Source organism: Triturus cristatus, chromosome 1_2 (assembly GCF_964204655.1).
Source record: "Triturus cristatus chromosome 1_2, aTriCri1.1, whole genome shotgun sequence".
Taxonomy (NCBI): Eukaryota; Metazoa; Chordata; class Amphibia; order Caudata; family Salamandridae; genus Triturus; species Triturus cristatus.
The window spans coordinates 175765606-175784472 of NC_140580.1; the positions used below are offsets into that span (position 1 = coordinate 175765606).

Consider the following 18867-nt stretch of genomic DNA (forward strand, 5'->3'; position numbering starts at 1 on the left):
ACAGCTATTTTCAAACAGAGCTAAACAATGGGGGTTGAGAAAGTTCAGGAAATAGATTACTAGACGGTTACACACTGGTACACTTTAATGATAACAAGCATTTACAATGCAACGGTCTCGGCATTGTTAAAGTTAGAGCTATTGGCATTGCTCATGACATTTTTTTTTGTTTATGTTTTTGTTTTTAAAACATGTAAAGAAACGGCATTGTTATATACAATGTCAATAGCTTAATCAGTGTGTGTGTAGGTGGCTCTGTGTGTGGGTGCAAATGCAATAGGTCTCGCATTTGAGAGTGATTAAGCTATTGACATTGTAAATAACAATGCCGTTTCTTTAAATGTTTTAAAAACAAAAACAAACAAAAATAAATGTCATGAGCAATGCCAATAGCTCCAACTTTACCAATGCCGAGACCATTGCATTGTAAATGCTTGTTGTTATGTAAGGAATCCATTTTGGTAACATGTTACAGAATCTCAAAATGGGTTTAGAACCCCATTACGAAATGCGAGTCTTTAGAGCATCCCTTCTAAATAGTAATTTGTTAAAGTATGTATCAATGTTTTCTGACTGAAATCTGGTTGCAAAACATAGAAATTTTACTGACACCTCCAAGAAGTGTTAACATATTGAGCAAATAGGATGGGGCGCCATGAACCACTTTCCCTTTCTGAATGTTTTTTTTTTTTTTAAAACACGTTTATTAGGTTGTATGCAGTAGTCCACAGGAATATTGCCAATTCGCAGGCAAAGAAAAAACATTTTCTTTTTAAATGCAGCCCTGCTTCTTTTAAGGAAAGCAGACTGAATTTGAAAAAAGTTGAGTTTATTTTAAATGCACACCCATGGTCTGCACACCCCAGCAGGCCATCATCCCTTTGATGGCATCCAGTCAGTGGCTCACAATTTCCGACCTACCCGATGAACAAGGTAGGTAGGATTGCGACCCACTACGATTTGGACTTTAGCTCACAGGTCAGTTCGCAAAATTACGTTCCATCCGCAAATAGTAGGTAAACAATTTGTGACCAATTTTTGTGAAGGGGAATTTCATACATCAGGAACATAGTTCAGGCATATTTAAATTACGTGCTGGTTCTTCTTGTTATGTCAGAATGATTGAGTGAATGAGTGAGTGAGTCCATGTTCCAAACCCATCTGTAATAGGATGATCAGCAATTTTCACTGGCCTAATGTCTCCTTACTTGATTGCTTAGGTAACACTAGCTCCCCCAAAATAATGATCGACAATTAACTTCAAATGACGGATATGATAAGCAATTAACAAAATAAACACGATTAACATCCTTAAACACAAGTCTTATCTTCTATACATTTAGCAACTGGCCACCACATGAAGCTTTAGACAAGGCAAATCTAAATGTCGATTATTCTGATTTTAAGTGATTTGGTACGGCTATAAACTAAACAAGTAACCAACAGTGATGCAAGCACTGTTACCATGGGTGTGCATTTTAAATAAACTCAACTTTTTTTTTAAATGCAGTCTGCTTTCCTTAAGGACTTACTGAGAATTCACTCTATGCCTTTTTGATATATTTATCCAATTACTTAACGCTACAAATTTTCCGTGCCTCATTTAGAATTAGAAAAATCATTACAGTGTTCTCAGAACAGTCTAGTGCGCAAACAATTCTGACAGAGGTGAATGTAACTGACAAAGTAATTGGGTTTTGAAAATGCAGCTATCTAACAGATCTACAGGTAAAAATTTACATGGAATGGACATTCAGTGCGTCACATTTCAACCAGTAACTTTTTTAGACTAGCCCATGGAGGTCATTTGCTTAAGGCTTTTTCAATCATGTCAGCGTTCAGCCCAGCTAATGCTACAACCTCTTTGGGTGTATCCTTCCACTACTCGAGAGCTGCACAAGGGACTACTTTAAAAAACGTTAGCCCTGTAGCTACTGCTGACTCCCTCCCATTTGTCTTGCTAATGCTGAATGCCTTAACATACAAACCTAAATCTATTGGCTTTGCCAAAGCTTGTTTTACTTTGTGGTCTTGCAATTACTTATTAAACATGGCAAGGGAACTGCAAATCAACTCCTTACCTTTGCTCTCAAAATTTGCCACTTTCTAGATGTGCTGTTCTCCTACACCTAAACAAAAGGATAAACATAACATCAGTGTTTATGGACACAACACGTTTTGTAAACAGTTAAATAAATGTTAAGTTGCAGACTACAATCATGCAGAACTTTCGGCTTAGTAACACAGATGAAGGGGCAAACATCGTAAATTGTTGCAAAAAGCAAAAAGGTTATGTGCTGCCGTACCTCCTACATTGCAAGTCAATGCGGCTCCTTCACATTATCAGTGCAAAAAACGTAATTTAAGGTTCATTATGCTAGGCAATTATGTTTTCACGTCCATCCATGAGCAGGCTAGGTATGAGGAAAATCATACACTCACGGCCGCAGTTGTAATTTTAACCCCTTCAGTGCCCGCCCCTTTCCCCGCCCTGTGCCGGCCGTTGTATTAGCGGGCGGGGTTTATGACGAGCTGGTCTCGTCATGGGCACAGCGCGACCGCGGCCCATGACGAGATCAGCTCGTCACGGGCATTGAAGAGGTTAAGCCCAATAGTCACCCTCATCGGGAAACATCTTTTACAACAATGTTTTTATCATGCAGTGCCTTTACCACGCATTACATTTTTGGTGCCTTTTCCACGCATAGTAAGTATGGTTAAGCTTATTATACGTGTATTTTAATTACCTACTGGCGTAGTTCTAGTTAGGACCTATTTTTTTTTGTTGGGCTAATAACTTTGGCATGTTTGACAAATCTTCACGAAATGTTAATAACTAGTGTGCAGTCACTTCAGCTGCTGTCTGGAAAGTATCGGGGCCATTTTACAAGAGACGGGTGAAAAAAAGGGGGGCCCCCAAACACGTTTTCCCTATGCAATTTCCCATAAGGACTTTAGACAGGTCTACAACCCGAACGGCTGAAGGAAATTACACCAAATTTGTCAGAAAGCTAAATCTTAGTCCAGAAAGATCTTTTTGTAATTTTGTGTAATCCATTCAGTAGCTTTTAAGCAATAAAAATAATAAGAAAAAAAGATGTATATCTAGAGACGCAGAGGGTCCACGGATCCAACAGATCTCATACTGAGATATGATTGGCTGCCACCACTTCAACAAGGAAGTGGTGGCAGTCATCTTGGGGCCCGGTCTGAGTCCCAAGATGACTGCGGAAAAAAAAAAAGCGCAATGTAGGAAGGTGAAATCGGACTAATGGTTGCCCCCAACTTTTTGCCTGGTATTGGAGTGGTTTTTGACTATTCTGGCTGGGATCCTGCTATCCAGGACCCCAGCCTATCTGCTTTCTCCCTAAAACTAATGTGAGTACCCTAGGTACAAACTAATTGGATGCTGAGGATGCCCTGACAGTCCCTTGTAGATGGTACCCTAGGTACCCAGGGCGTGGGTCCCTCAGTAGGCCTACCAGGGCTGCAGCACTTATTGTGCCACCCTGGGACAGCCATACAAACTGACACCACCAGACCACTACTGTAGTCTGGGTAAGGTGGTGCTAGCACCCCTTACAGGGATAGGTACCCTATATCCCACTCCATTACAACACATATACTCTCATTGGTCACCCCTATGGCAGGCCTTGGTAATCCTACAAGGCAGGGTGCTGAGGTATGTGTGAGGGGGGGACCCCTACATGAGTAGGGCCTCCCTGCAACCTTCGTAAAATCATTGCTGGGTTGTTTGTAGTGTAGCCATACCATATACTATTAACCGCATTATAAGTATCGCGATAACACGATAACTTGAGAATGGCTACACAGAACCATATCGTGTTTGGTGTCAAACATGTAGGAATCATACCCTCAGTCCAGCCATGGACATGAGGGTACGATTCCCCCCTGCTAGAGGGGCGATATGGGAAAAGCGGTAGAATTTAGACACCAATTTAAAAGTGCACAAGTAACACAAAATGGCTACTGCCCGCCACCTACACGACCCTGGCTGGCTGTTGCTGGGAAAAACCCCAGCCTCGCCAGCTGGACAATAGGGCTCCTGTGGCAGGGAGGTGCTAGCATCTCCCCGGACAGGATAATGTGGATTGGAACAGGGTGGGTGCACCAAATGTCCTTTGAGTTGCACGTAGGCAGCTGCAGAAGCCTCATTCTGCATACACCGCTTGGAACCGGTTCAGGGGCATCCTGCCCCTCGCCCAGGCGGTAAACACACAAAGGGGAGAGGGTGTAGCCACCCTTTCCCGCCTCACCTACCATTGGTGGACACTACTCTGGATACTCCCCTAATCTTGGGGATAAAGGTGAATAACGTGGCCCCAGAGCCTCAGATTAATCTTGATCTTTACAGTCTTCACCTTCGACTTGATGCTGCCCAGCTGACGGAAGAAATCTCCCTTGGGATAAAGGAGTTATCGCCCTGCTTGGCAGGCACCTGAAACACTGCAAGTGACCCGGTTGGAACCTCGCTGCTCCTACAGACTTCGACGACTTCCAGCACCCTTGAGGTGGGTTTCCAGCGCATCCCAGAGACCAGTGAGTGTGCTCAACGAGTTTGGGCACCGTGGACCACGTGGGTGCCGAGATCCCCAATACCCCAGGACACCGGCCACCTCTTGCGTAGCACACAACCCTGACCAGTGGGGAAGTTGTGCTTTGGCCCGTTTGAGCCAACCACTCTACAGCAATTGTGCCAAAGACCAGCGCCCTAGCCCCCTCCAGTGGCCCGTGGGTGCCCTTTTACGCACTCCAAATTGCCGCCTCCCGCGGTCCCTTGTCTCTCGACTTGTGGGCCCTAGCGGAGGTCTATTTCTACAACCAAGAGTTCCCCTGGTTGCTCCAGGCCTGCTCTACAGTCTCCTCGAAGGAGACCTCTCCCAGACCTCGTGGGTCTGCACTGTAGCAGATTTGTTCATCTTTTGTGGGTTGCGGTTGCCAAGGCTTAGTGGATCCAATCCAGGCACTAACACCGCAGCGACCCTCATCCGACGTGGGACAGTCGCCCTCCTGAAGCTGGCCTTCCTTGAAGCCTCCCGGAGCCCGTGGCTGCAGATCCAAGCTACACCACTTTCCACCTGAAATCGAAGGGCTCTTTGCTTTGAGCCTCCTGGTCACTTTGCCGTGACCCAGACTCTGTCCCCTCTACTTTCAGGTTCTTCTCTACAATCTTCACATCTTTGACCTTCACGGAATCATCAAAGCTTTTGGCTAGCAGAACTTTTGACTATTTTCCCATTGAAAATCAGCCCGCGACCCGACAGCAGAAACGACCTATGCACCTGGCTTCCCTGGGGCAGGTAACAGTGGTACCTCGGTACTCTCGTGGTAGTGGGCTCCTCAAAAGCTTAAGTCTAAAGTTTTAACTTTATACTCCTGCTAGAAGTATTTTTAATCTGTTGATTTCCAACCGCGACATTCTCCATAGGCTGTAATAGAGATCCCGATAGCAGCTACTTGCACTGCACGCGCCTCCCGTGGGTCCCCTTCCTCATAACCTGGGGTGGATTCTTAAGGGGCCAGCGATCCTAAATGCCCTAGGCATGGTCTGTAGAATTGTCGTGGTTCTTATACCACTTTTTTAGTATATGGTTTGGTCCCCCCCTGGGGCCCAATGTTAATAGTGCTATTTATTGTATCTATCAATGCTTGTTTGAAATTGTAACTTTGCCACAGCTTCATAAAGAGACTTTGGGATTCTGTCTAGAATAAATACATATATTTTATATATATACACACCTGTGTGGGCTACTCTTTCATTTGGTTATTCAAGAGGTTATTATGGTAAAACAATAAGCTTAACACTCCTTCAAGACTTAGCCTGAAGGCTGCTCTCCACAGCTACCACTAGGATAGCTTTCTTTAAAGGTTGTCTTAAACCTATCATCAATAAGAGTCGAATTGGACTGGTGCAAGGTGTCCCCTATAACTAGGAGACAGCATATGCCAGGCCAACTTCTCACACGCAATAATAAACACAAGGGGGGGGGGGGGGGGGGGGGAGGGTAGGAATACCCCTACCCCATTTCGCCTGGCCATGCATCACACCCATCCCCCAGGGCCCAGCTGCAAAAACAAAGGGCAGGAGGGCTGCGCAGCCCCCCCCCCCTCTCCAGGAGCCATTAATGGCCCTGGGGAGTCCACCCCCCAGGGCTGGATCCTGCTATGTCCCGGGGTGCCAATCCCTGGGACATAGCAGTTTCCCTGCCCGCACTGGCATGGGCAGGGACACTTGTGTTTGCTCTTGCTTGTCGGGAGCAATTTCAAAACCCAAGCGAGAGCAAACAAGAAGCCTGCTCCCAGCTGGCGGGAGCTTTAGCAAATGTTCCAGCCTGCTGGAAGCATATTTCAGATCTTTTTCCCTGCCCACAGTGACGCGGGCTGGGAAACATCTGAATATTGCTCCTCCCCACAAGGAGCAGCATTTTTTTAGCTGCTCCCTTCAGGTGGGAGCAATGCCAGCTCATGCTGGATGCGGGGACCGGCTGGGGCAGCAGGGGCCTTGGCGCTCCCCCACAGACCCCAAGCAGGATATGGTGGATGCCTGTGTGGGCTTCGGATTACCCACCCTATGTTGGCCGGGCCCCAAGGGATGGGGTCCTGAGGGCTAAAATTGGCCAAGGGAGAGTGAACACTACCCCCCCCACACACACACAAAATGTTCTAGGCCCCAAATTCACCCAGGGATGGGGGCCACATACCTCCCTTCCCCTAAGAAAAAAACCAATGCACTGGGCCCCAGGGGATGTGGTCCCCAAGGCCAAAATTGGTCCAGGGAAGAGGGAACCTAAACCCAACCCCCCAAAATGTGCAAAGCACAAAGACCAAAATCGCCCCGGGGAAGGGGTGGCTGCATGCCCTCCTCCCAGACTGGCTGCCTTCAGGGGGTTAGCCACAGAACAGGCCTTGTGGACAACTTTCCACTGTGCACGGCCAAAGGGCCTGGCCGCAACTCTCTGCCACGCACGGTGGCTGGATTAACATATAGTAATTAAATAGTACTTTACGTTAAATAAATAAGTAAATAAATAAATAAATAATCACTGAAAATAAGCCGAAAGGTTACAGGGACGTTCTAGTAAGGAAATAAAAGGTTTAAAAAAACTTAGAAATTCACACACAAAAAAAAAAAACACAGATTATAGGGTTGTTCTAGTTAGGTTCAGATTTTAAACACAAAACCACAGAAATGCAACAGCCAGAGTTATCTCAAGTAACTATAACTCGTGCCATAAGGTAACTATATCCCGCACCCTCATTATGCAGTGCTAATTACCCAACATATTACATCAATCATGACATCTTCCATGACATCATTGAGAATATCACTGCAACATTTGCGGTAAAATTATTGATGAGAAAACTGTGCATGGCGGGTGCACGAGGTATAGTTATTTCAAGGCACGAGTTATAGCACTAAAATATTAAAATTCATGGTGGCACACACTGGTAAAGTTAAATGGTGTTTGTAATGAACCTGCTAATAGTAAACTAGTCCTACTTAGTAAAATAAGCTAACAAATGCCCACACCTCACAAGATACAACTTGGTGCAAAACATCTGCACTGAAGTATCTAGGTCTACTATCCGTTACTCCAACCACATGTAAACGAATCACCCGCGCTAATGGAATGATTACCTCGAGATACAATTGCTCAGCTGAAAACTTGAGACGTGTTAAGTGAAATCAGCTGACATTTGGAGTTGGCAGACACCCAAACAACTGAAGAGAGGTCTTCTGTTTCCACACCAGCCTCCAACCTCACCGACTCTCTATGTCCCACTAAATAAGCAGTCTTTGGGTACACCTTTTGTTGGTGTCATCCAAAACGAATGGACAGAGCAAACAAAGAAACAAGGCCAGGCTTTGTGCGTCTGTCCGTAGGACACAATTTAAAGCTGCACCACAACGGATCTCATACAATTTGGAAACACCTGTCAAAGCAACAGCAGTTGTTGAAGTTCCAGCTTCAATGTAGAAGACCTATCTGGTTACAGAAAGAGTTCTGCCTCAAATGCTGTTCTACAGATACAACCACAAGAATTGTTCTCCAGGAGATCAGGTTAACCTGCAGTACAAAAGGTTCAGACTAACACAGTTGGAATTTTTCTGTGCCGAGGCATGTCAGACACGTAATTACAGCCCGCGTAGCAGATGCAGTAGTACCAGGGCCTGGTGTTGGGATCTCCTTTACCTCATTTATGCTGGTCTCTTACTACCCATCCAGAGGCAAGGAGGGCTAGTTTTCCTTGCCAGCTCTAGGGTCCAAGGGACCCTTGCTCTGCCACTGACGTGTTCTATTAAGATACACCTGTGTGCGCACACACACACACACACACACACACTTTCACTCAAGTATTCACACACATATATTAAGTCCTTTTGTTTCTTAATGCCTAGGAACACGCAAAATAAGCAATCCAAGCCTACCAAGAAGGGGAGGGCGGCAGATGTTGACCATAACTTGATTATTATGGGACAATTTAACATTTTATCAGTTCAGAGCCTGGTCCCCAAAAACAGTAACAAGCATTTGCAATGCAATAGGTCTCACATTTGCAAGAGTTTAAGCTATCGGTATTGTAAATGACAATGCCCTTTATTAATCAGTTTCGATAATTAACACATAAATAAAAGGCACTGTCATTTACAATGCCAAAAGCTCAAACTCTTGCAAATGCGAGACATTACATTTCAAAGAAGCGGCCGCCATAGTCCCAGGCTGCATGGAAAGTGAAAGCGGGCATGGCCCGCTGAATGCTGCAGGAAAGCACGCCATGCCTGCAGTAGGGCCAGTCCTCATGGGAGGTTACAAATGAAGACAAGGCGGTAATAAGGACGGATTAACAAGCCTATTAACAAATCAGAAGGCAGCATTTACATAGGACAAGGACTCAAGCCAATGAAAAATATAGGCGGAGAGTGGGTGGAGCTTCAAGTCTATACTCTAATACAGCACGTATAGCAGAGCAGTGCATGCACTGCCTAAGCGCAACCCAAAAAACAAAAAGCATGTACGGGTTTTAAACTGAAATCCCTTTTTTGTCTGCACATGGGATTAATTTGATTGGAGTCATGTTTATATTATGGACCACACCCAGAAGCAGGCACCAGGATACTGGACATGGTTAAAAACAGGAATGCAACAGAAGTGCCAAAAGTAACAGAGTATCCATACGAAAAACAGTGGAAAACTGGTGTTTCATTCGGTTACAATGTGGGGTAAAATATTCCATAAACACAGATCGCGGAGCAATGAAAAATACAGAACCATGGCTAACAGTTTATGCTTCAAGATACTTTTAATTGGACTTTTAATAAACAAGATTACATCAGACCAGCTTACTGTGAATTAGATACACATCAGTTTTATAAACTGTTTACTCTGAAAAGGCTGTTCATCTTTGACACAGAAAAGTACACAAAGTGCTTGAAAACCAAATAAAACGTGTTGACAATACGACTCTGCCATTTATATATTTACTGGTTCAGAGCAACACAACTGAAACATTTGTAATACAATCATCATGGAATTCGATCCTCCAGAAATACTCATTAAACCGGCAGACTGTCCCTACTTTCAATTGAGAAAAATATATTATATATTTCCCACTTGAAAGTAAGGACGGTGTGTCGGATGGATATATATATATATATATATATATATCTATACATACACATATATATATATATATATATATATACACACACACACACACATACACACACAATCCTGACCCTCCAGTTCCACAGAGGGAATACAGAGCAGGTACAGACCACAATAAAGTTGTTTCCCAGGAATTACACAAAGATGGGTTCAAAGTGCCATGTTGCTAATTTTCATCACCATAATGATCCAGACAAGTGTCTGCCTCAGACGCGTTTCGATCGCCTCTGCGATCTTGTTCACCAAATATATGTGCACCAGCCATATTTCATAGGACTGTGCCTCTGGCTACAGCCTACCTCGTATGTCGTCTGTGTAGTTTCAGTCATACATCCTGAAAGTGTGCACGACAAAGCGGTATCTGTGGTGTTATCTAGTAGCTAATCCCAAAAGTACTCCAACTATTTGTTCTGCAGCCTCCACTTCATCCAATACCAATGAAACATCCTTCCAGCTCTGCTCATGCGCAAAGGCATCCGTTTCCACGCTCCGTGTCCCGGCACGACAATCCCATACCCTCAGACCTAGGTCTCCAATGGCCACAATCCTGCAGGCAGAGGGGAGAAGTCAGAAGGGTCTTCCCCAGGAAGCCAGGCACAAGGTCAGGAAGTACAAGAGCCACTTTCTACTTATGAAAGGTTAGAGTTTAAAATATTCCAGAAGCCCAGTGTGTGTGTGTAAGACCGGTGAGCCGGATACCATGTGCTCGTAGCACAGTTTAACCAAATCAAGCATATTTGCAAGAGGGTCATGTAGCCTAGGGGGCTTGCAAAAAGTGCAGGGTGCCACTGGAATGCTTCTTCACAGAACAGGTCTGCACAGCTCCACATGCTGTCCAGGCTGTGACTGCAAGAGTATACATAAAGTTGAGTAGAGTAGTCAGTAAAGTGAAGCCTTCGAACAGATGGGATACCATACAACAGAAGCAGTAGTAATTTGCTAGGATTACAGGAACTGTATGGAAAAAGTGAATCCAAAAACTGTCTACTTCATCACAGGTTTATGGTCACCTGTGCTGAAGTCAAAAGACTTCTTTCGAGCCCAGAAAAAAACAGAAAAATAAATCCCCCATCTAATTGGGTAGCTGAAGTGTAGGTACAATAAATAGCCAGCATTTAGTGTTAAAATCAGAAAAAAACAATTCTAAAATGACACTTCGCACCAACTTTGTAACTGGAGAGAAAGGAATTTATTGAAAAGGTAGATGGGATCCATGTGTGTGCGCTTTGGGCAGCCACTCAGGCTAAAGAGAGAACAGGAGTAAAAAATGGGCTGAAAGTTGGCTCCATGTTGTATGCTGTGGGTGGTACAAAACGTAAAGGACCATCTAACCAACCAAATAGAAGAAGCCTGCTGCTGACCAAATGCCCCACTATGTATGTATATTACGCACTGATTTTGGAAGACAATAGTCTGAACAAACAAAAACTACATCAAGACGACCCAAAAAAAAGTCTGCTTGGTGCTAAAATACAGTACCAAACAATGCAAGTATGTAGTGCTGTTTTTTTTTGTTTTTTTTTTTAGAAAAGTCGCTCTGTGCAGCATGCAATATTCAACATGTCATTGAAAATTTTATGTGAGGAAATAAAACCAACGTATTTATATTCAGGCTGCCAAATCTTTCAATGGAAGTTATGAAGAGTTCCCTTTCCACACAATGAGATTCCGTTCCAGAGGAAGCGCCTTAAGCCTGGGCACTGTCAGGTTTAACAGAATCAAGAAACAGCAATGAATACGTAGGTACTATGAAAACTAACTTCATGCTGGTCCGGACATTTTTCAAGTAAAGTAATTTATAAGAATTAGTGGGAAGATAGTTTTGTGAAAGCCCTTTTCTATTTGAAAGGCTTCTCTTCGAGAAATCTGACCTTTTGCTCTCCACAAGACTTAAATTAGGTCCTTGGTGGAGGTGAGTAGACCAATTGGAGGAGATTGTCAAATTTCAGGCAATTCTTCTATACCAGACAAAGTTCCAAATAAAAGAGAGGTAGTAGTCTGCTGCCTCAGCCCAGTTCTTCATTGTTGATCCTCCAAAGGCGAAACATACTGACGAAGATGTACATTTCCAGAGTCATCTCTGAAGGACCATCCTATGAAGAAAAAGACCATGCATCACCAGATTTGTTTTGGTAAAACATGCTTGCTGTATTTTGCGATTCAATCTAGAGGACTTAACCATAAAACAGCGAATAAAAAGTTCAGCTCCAAAAGATGAATAGGATTGCTTGCCATCTAGTGCCCATAGGTCTGACGAGAACTTCAGCAAGCTGTACTACTGTACGCTGAGAACCTGGCATAATCGAGACCTGAGCAAGACATTCCTGAAAAGCAACGGCCTGACATATCTGCTACTGAGATCCAAGACTAGGTCCCACTGAACAAAACTTATCAATTAATCTCGCGATGAGAGGGTGAAAGGTAAACTACAAAAATGCAAGTTTCCATAAACCTTAGGAAATTCGGATATAAATGAGGTTTGCTAAATTCTTTGAAAATGTGCACAAACAGTGCAGGACTTGACAAAGTATGAGGGGAAGTGAGGCACAGGTATAGTTATAGGTATAGCTATGGACAACTCCACTGTAAAAAAAAAACAAAAAAAAATGAAGATGATCCTTGAGGATGCGGGACGTGGTCTAAAAAGAGAAAACAGGATGAGGAGATGGTCCTAGGGCATTGTGGGAACACAAAAGCAAAGGGGCCTTTCACACTTCTTAAACGTTCAGCTTACCTAGCAAGAAAAATATGTTCTCTACTTGGCCACCTGTAAAGCCGGGTTCCAAAAGGTAGAGAAGGATGGAGAGAATGGACAATTGACTACTGAAACGAATGGAGCACCCAAACAGGAGGGTAAAAGTGAAAAAGCAGGCGAAAAAATACAAATACACTTCATAGATAGAAGCACTCTGACGTCCTATGGTTAATAATGAATGCTTCGAGGTACTACAGGTCACTTGTCAAAGATCCGGACAGATATTAAGACCAGGTTAACTCACTAACCCCCAGGTGGAAAAGAGGTAGTAACTAGATGTTCAGTGCTAAAACAGTAAGATGCATCGGGTAGTCTGCCTATCTGGTACCTTTGGACAGATGCTAGACGACGGAAGACGGGACCTTTGTGTTTTGAAAGGACCTATCCCACCACCAACGGGCCCTCCGATGATCGCGAGTCCCATCTTATTGAAAAGAATGCCATATTTCAGATCTAGGGCTCCTATGGACGTGTGCCCCTAAAATCAACAGCACACAATACATGGTCTTTAAAAATCCATGTATAGTTAATAAATCGCTGTGGAAATTCTGCATCAAATCTCTAAACGCTTCAAAGCTAGGCTCAGACCATGGATGCGGTGATCATAATCTGTATTGGATGCAACATTCGGAGCAATGGGCTCTGTGCTGTATTTAATTAACATATTTAAGAATGGGCACCACCCATACTACACAGCACTGTTGCATGCGCACAAGCGTGAAGCCAGGGGTTGCTATGTTTGATCGATTGTGGCATCTTCCGGCAGAACTGGGTGCAGATGCATGGAGCAGATTTGCAGGTGTGCACACACATCCATTCACTGATGTACACTGTGTACCTGCTGTGTGAGGTGGGTTTGCACAGCTGCTGCCCATCCGGTACCCGTTTGGTACAGGCAGCTTGCACTATGCCAGTTACATGGAGGATTGCATGGTTACCTTCCTGCGGGAGGGTTGGGAAGCAAGCTGCTTTCTGTGCTGTATGTGTACTGCGAGTCAAGGTTGAAGACCTGCTGCATGTCCTATGGCTGTTTTGTGACGGATATTTGCACTCTACTTCCGTAAATCATCTATTTTGTGTGAGAAATTAGCAGAGCTCCGGCCCACTCTGGACCCGTTTTGTGAGGCAGAATGCTCCCAGCTGCTCTTATTTTTGGGAGTGAGGTGTTCGCAGTTGCTTTCTCTGCTGTATGTTATCTCTACAGCTCATTGTTATTTGACACTTCACACTGACCTCCACAATAAGGGGGCGACCTCCACAATAAGGGGGCGACCTCCACAATAGGGAGCGGGCCAAAATAACCGGAGGAACAAACCGACCAACCATGGCTGACAGATCCGGTGCAGAAGGGAGGACAGTAACCCAAAATAAAGGCAAGCTCTGGGGAAGTCAACAGACCGATTAGCTTTGCATTTTTTTCGCCATGCTATACAACATCCGCCTGCTGGCTACCATATCACTTTATAGGTGCGTGCATGCATGCATTCAATACACATTTGGTTCCTATAAAACTACCCCGGTCGTATTTTTTTCCTATTTATTTGTCGATGCAAGATGAATCTATAAATGTAATTTAAAAAATAAAGTGTGAAAGTGCTTTACATTTTTTGTGGGGTATATATTTAACTGTATGAGCAGGCAGTGGGAGCTGGTTGGTGGAAGGGGTGAGGTGAAGCAATGTTGCAGGGCGAGAAGCAACACCAAGAAGAGAGAGTGCAGTGACAAAGGAAGAAACATGAGCGAAAACTAGAAACGCTGAGGGCAGGAGAGAAGAGGGCCGGAGAGAAGCACATAGGCGAGATAACACAAGAGCTTTCACGGTTTAAGAAAAAAATACTATAAACAAAGCAAATGGCACATTTGTCGTTACGCTGGTGCGCACTTAAAGTTGTGAGGCATGTGCATGTCAAGGAAATGAGCCCACCACCATTGTAGTTTATGTTTTTAGGTCGATCCTAGTAGCGCTCACGCCCACCACTTTCCATTTGTTGCGTGTTGTGCCTTTCTCAATTCCTTTCTGCTGATTCATAAGACGTTGCTCTTTGGTCAGCCTTTGGGTGTGTTTTTTACTTTGGGGCGACCACTCATTTTACATGTTCCCTTACACTTCGATGTGTTTTTAGTTTGTTTCCCGCATTTTTTTTTTCCACTGAATTTGTGCGTTGCTGTGAACCCAACTTAAAAATGGCCCCCCTTTTTTTTTTTTTAAAGACTAGATCGGTTATTGTTAGCACAGCAGACTGCCAGCATGGGCTGTGTGCTGGGGAGAACGGGGAAGCTTTGCCGGCACACACCGGCCAACCTCAGAAGTACTGCTCTCTTGAGGAAAACCAGAAAAGTGCTCAGGAAGCTTGGTCCGTCTCCCATCTTACGCCGGCCTTCCTCTTCTCCTCTGCTGTGATTCCTGGCTCCAGATGAAAACAGCAAGAGGCAGGGGCCTTTCGGGCACTGCAGGCATGCAAAGGTGCACACCATATTTGTTTTCATGGTACATAAAAATCTGTAGCACCACATGATGGGCGTGGTGTTTAGCAATTTGAAATGCATACATATTTAAAATATACTTCATAAATAGGATGACCCGGCAATGCATATGCCACCATTACACACTATCTAACCTAACCCCCTTGTTTTGATTGGAACAGTGGGATACCCCTTCTATAGTCCTTAACCCCTTCGGCGCTCATGACGGAACGGTTCCGTCATGAGCGTCGGTTGGGCTGTGCTCATGACGGAACCGTTCCGTCATGAGCCCGCCCGCGCAACGAACCTTCAGCGTGGCGCGGGAATCCGCGCCGCGCTGAAGGGGTAAGTTGTTTTGGTTATTGTCCAACACTTTTCCTCACGTCCCCTCTTAGCAACAAATAGGGAAACAAAGTGTCTTTTGGCACAGTTGTATAAAAAAAATCTAGACCACTACTAACCACTTACTTCCAATTACCCAATAAGTGTGAACAGATATATGCATTATGCATCATAATGCAGCACATTTTGTAATAGTATTACTTAATTATTTAGTCAGGTTAAAAACTAAAATTAAGGACGCTATATTAAATGGGTTGACGCTTACACAACACCTTCAAGTACAGGTAAGTACATTTCCTTAATAATCACTTATGATCTCCCAAAGGCGAGACCTATTGGCTATGCCAATGCCGGTTTATGGTGCTGCACAGTGTCCCGCACCGCCAGCACCACCAAAAGCAAATGATAAAGCCAATTGGTCCCATACGGCAGAACTATTGACCCTGCCAATGCTCTTCATCCTTTGCATTGGACCTTTGCCTCTTGTGACCACAACATAGGAGACTGCGGACAGCTTCGTGGTGAGCCTGGAGTTGTGTTTCACACTTACATCAAGTGACGTTTCCTCCTCTCAAAGACCTCTAGAATTACAACCACCTGCCCGAGCGAGGGTGGTCTGCTCGGGCGAAGGATTCGAGTACCTTTTTGGAGTGGCTTTTACCATCTACCAAAATAACCCTAAATATTTTCTCACATAAAGAGGAATTTCCCAGTTTACTTTCAGAAAACGTTTTTACACCCAAAAGTATTTAATGCTACACAGTAAGAAAGCTAATTTATTACTGAACACCATCAAGAGGCAAAAATTAACTGAGTGAAGTAATCAAATTTTAAATTGCACCTTAACCTGCCCTTTGCAATGCTATTTTTAATTATTTTCGACTGTCTTTGGGACAGACCTCTAGAAAGTGCGCTCTGTAGGAGGACGGAGAGCGCCTGAAGGAGCATTCAGTCAATGTTACATTTTCCACAAATGCTTCTAAGCGCAATATTTCTACAAGGGTATAAACTCTGCAGAATAGCTTTACGCACATTCAGGGTGAAAGTAAAGCTTGGCCACCAGTATTTCTTGGAACCCACACTTCAAAGTGTGGGACAAAGCAGGATGGAGTTCCTGTAAAGTGGGAAAGCATGCCCTTGAACATGACCACATAGCTCTAAATTATGCCCTAAACATTGGGCGGCTCCCAATTTTTCATGCATACCAATCCCTGTGAAGATAATTGGTTGCAGTCAGAACTCAACATGCGCTGGCAACATTTTACTAGACCTAGGGCTATTGGGAGGAGTTTTATTTCCATGTCTGCTTTCAAGGAACTTGCACGCATTCACAGCACAGGCAACAAATCAGACGGGTTCATACTGCATAAAAACGCATGCTTGAGTACAATTCTATATGACTGAGAGATGTGGATATGGACACTTTCAAGTGTGAGATTATTGGTTTCTAACAGTGTGCTCGTCTTCAACAGGTAGCCTAAGCATGCTTGGTCTGAAGGTCACAGGGAGTGTAAGGCCAGTCCATTACAGCAGGGTTGTGTTACCAAAGAAGCATTGGCAAAGCCAGTAGGTCTTGTCAATTAATGCTATTGGACTTGCAAATGATTTTTAGTCAACCTGTACAGCACTACAGGTGCTGTGCAGCTTGGTTAGAAATAAATTAATAAAGAAGGCCCAATGACTGCCATTCTACCATCTGATAGACACCCAACAATCAATATACATTTGGATTGCTACAAAATGAGGCACACATTTTTTAAAAAAATTTACCAATCTGCGATGGATTGGTAAATAATAGGTGCCAAAAAGGGTTCTTTTTTAAATTTGCACAAAAGCACTTTTAAAAAAAATTAGGGAGCGGGTTGAGGAGGCAAGCGGGTGGGGGCAAAGCAACATGGAGAGAAGGCGGATGTGGGAGAAGGACATGAGCTGGTGGAGCACGGCTTGGGGCGAGAGAAGGATACACGTAAAAATGTATTTAAAGGCAGCAAGCTGTCCTTGTTAGATCAGATACTCCAAACTTACTGATTTCTAGGAAAGTAGCACCACTATTAATCTCTAGCTGGAGTGTAAAATTATCAGTGGGTCAAAGCAAATATCGTAAGAGTGCTTTAAAAAATAAAGAAGGGGAAAAAAGGACATGTCAGCGGGATGCAATGGTCATGGAGTGTGAGGGCATAAGCACAGAGACAGAGGGTGAGAAGGTGGGAGAAAGTACAATGTCAAAGAAGAGCAGGGGAAAGCAAATGCCAACAAGCGGTGGGAGAGAAATGAACCAGGGAGAGGAAAATAAGTGGTGCACTGGAGTTGGGCAGAGAGGCTCGTGAACAAGACAGCTGGACAACATATGCACTCTCATGGAGAGCTTTACGAAAAATAACAATATAATTCACGAAAAGCGAGCACTCATGGAAGAATGGAAAGAGCCAATCAGAGAAGTGATTAAGGGTCTATGCTCCACAGGAGGGGCAAAGACAAGATAAACAAGCTAAATAAATAAAGCCAGAAAACAAGCATATGCAATAGGCGGAATTCATTCCTACGCAAGTTCTAGGCATGAATGCATGATGTTTTTGAACCAGACAGATGGGTTGTCTGGTAGGTTTCGACCTAAAAACTAAGGGCAAACTAACAGCGAACATACTAGAAAAAGGCAAATACACAAAATGCAACAAACCACGGCATCATACATTTGACAGAAACATATAGCTATCACCAACAAGGAACACAGGCACAGAGATGGTAGGTCAAAGCAAAGTTTACCACTACAGATACAACTCACCCTTGGACCCAAAGGCTGGGAGCAATCCATCTATGTACACTGCTACAAACCCACCGAGGTAAATAACCATTATTCTCTTCTTACTATTGGCAGGAGCAGATAAATCATATTATCAGAGTAGTAACAGAGTGTTTCACTGAGCTTACTAACAACTTTGTTTCTGTTCTGCTCTAAATGTTCTGGACTGCCAAGTCATCTGGAAGACATTGAAAATGTGAGGCGCTCAAACACTCACAAAGCAAAAGCAGAAAAACAAGAGTTCTCTACGCTGACGCAGTTTCTTTTTTTTTCCACACTCTCGACTCCTGCCAACAATACACTTTGTTTTTAGGAATGGCTTTTGAGAGCGGAGCTGCTAAACAGTCCCACTCATAATATACAGAGCGTGGGCTCTGGGGCTCCCCTTTAAACGGTTGGCTTTCTTCGATCAGCTTCCTTCAGCCATTGGCTTGAGACTTAGTCACTCGTGTCTCGATTCGTCCCAGAGGAGTTTCACCGAATGCTGCTGGCTTTTGGGGGGTGTCTTTCTGCCTCCATTCGAGTTCTCCCATTGAACTGTACGAGGGGCTGCTTTAAAACTAACGCCCTACTCCGTCCGCTCCTGCTGTCTCCCTCTAAGGTGCTGACCCCGTCTGTGTTAGCACAGTAAACCAAGACCTATTGGCTTTGACAATGCGCATGAAACTTGCAGATTACTCACACTGAAACAAGTAGAAAACAACTTCGTCCCCCTCAGGATTTTGAAAAGGTCTGAATCACCACACTAGAACTTGCTGTTCTGGAAATAAAAGAATCAGTCGCCAAAGTCGACAGCTTTGTGATCTTAGCTAAAAACA

General features: G+C 44.1%; 1 protein-coding gene across 6 annotated transcripts in view; it reads right to left on the reverse strand.

Moving 5' to 3' along the window:
- Window positions 1-18867, reverse strand: part of ADD3 (adducin 3) — a 326180-nt gene that overhangs the window by 259980 nt on the left and 47333 nt on the right. For 4 of the 6 annotated variants that reach the window (XM_085603444.1, XM_085603437.1, XM_085603440.1 and 1 more), the window contains exon 2: window positions 2082-2129. The exons of the other annotated variants lie outside the window; for them this stretch is intronic. The gene's annotated coding sequence lies outside the window, so the exon portion shown is untranslated. The remainder of the gene's footprint in view (window positions 1-2081; window positions 2130-18867) is intronic. 6 annotated transcript variants of the gene reach the window in all.